The sequence below is a fragment of the Phalaenopsis equestris genome, unplaced genomic scaffold, assembly GCF_001263595.1.
Source record: "Phalaenopsis equestris unplaced genomic scaffold, ASM126359v1 Scaffold219149, whole genome shotgun sequence".
Classification (NCBI taxonomy): domain Eukaryota; kingdom Viridiplantae; phylum Streptophyta; class Magnoliopsida; order Asparagales; family Orchidaceae; genus Phalaenopsis; species Phalaenopsis equestris.
In genome coordinates, this window is record NW_018237541.1 from 609,379 (window position 1) to 610,917 (window position 1,539).

Consider the following 1,539-nt stretch of genomic DNA (forward strand, 5'->3'; position numbering starts at 1 on the left):
TGTTATTCATGTGTTATTTTATGTTATTCATGTGTTATTGTGTTATGGGAATATTCTCGGTGTTATAATAACACAATAACACATCAATAACACTTGAATAACACACAATAATACCTGAATAACACGGGAGGAATATTCCCTTATATTACCAGACATATTTTATTTTATTTTCTGTCACCCCCACGTGGCATGATTTTATTGCACTACGAATGGTTTTCTACGCTAGGAGTCCTGATAGAATAATTTTCCTAATCAAATCTTGATTTTTTACATAGACAACATTCAAATTTTAATTTTCTTTTTACTCGCGTACAACATTCAAAATTTTATTTTATATACAGATCACTTAAATCATCACTAAAATTCTTAATATCACATAAAAATATAATTTTTTTAAATAGGAAAACATATTATATATCTTTTATGAGAAAATTAAAACTTAAGTTTTAAATATGTAAATACATAAGTAGTAAGGGTGGGTAATTATGTCAATATCCATTTTTTAGTGGTTTAGGTGTTTAAAATGTAAAATTTTGAGATTTGAATATTATTGTTATTATTATTATTTATATATATTTATATTTTTTTCTTGATATCATAATTTAATTTTTCTTAGTTTTGTGCATGCAAATATTTAAATCTCTCTTTCTTCTTTCCTCTCTCTCTCTCTCCAGTTTTGGTTTTGCTTGCATGCGAATGCCTAAAGCCTAGATTGCTAGAATGTTAGCCTAAATTGCTAACCTAAAGTGAACATGAAAAGTGACCACATAAGTAAAATGACACATATGAAACATGGATCCAATTTATAAGTATATAATCATGGAATTCAAACAATAACCATATGTAGAGACTAGGAGTGTAAACAAGCCGAACTCGTGTTCGGCTCGTTTATATTTCGAGCTAAAAAAGCGTGTTCGTGTTCGACTCGTTTGCTTAGCGAGCCGAACACGAGCAGTTAACGAACAAAGAGTCGTTTTGACAACCCTAATCACGTAGTCATCAGATGTTAAAGATTGAGTCAAGATTTAAAACATCATTTGAATCAAATTTAATAATTTTTATTCTATTTTCTTCATTAATACTTTTAATTGACTATAAATCTTTGTAGCCTTGTAGTCAATTAAATTTTTAAAAAAGACTACTTATCAAATATATAAATTGTTATATATATATATAATTGATTACTAGTATTTCGAGCTAAAACGAGCTGAATATGAACGAATAAATATTTGTTCGTGCTGTTCGTGTTCGGCTCATTAACTTAGCTAACGAGCCGAACACTAGCTTCTTAATGAGCCGAACATGAGCTGTTTGCGAACAACGAATCGTTTTGACAGCCCTAGTAGAGACAAAGTAACATGCATGTGTAACATGTGCAAATACATGAATATTAGGTGGTGTGCATGTAAGATATTTATGAATATAAAAATTTAGATGGTAGCTATGTAGATCCCTGAGAATCGCGAGATATGCAATTAAGTATGAGTATGTAGATGATATGCATCTCTCTCTCTCTCTCTCTCTCTCTCTCTCTCTCTC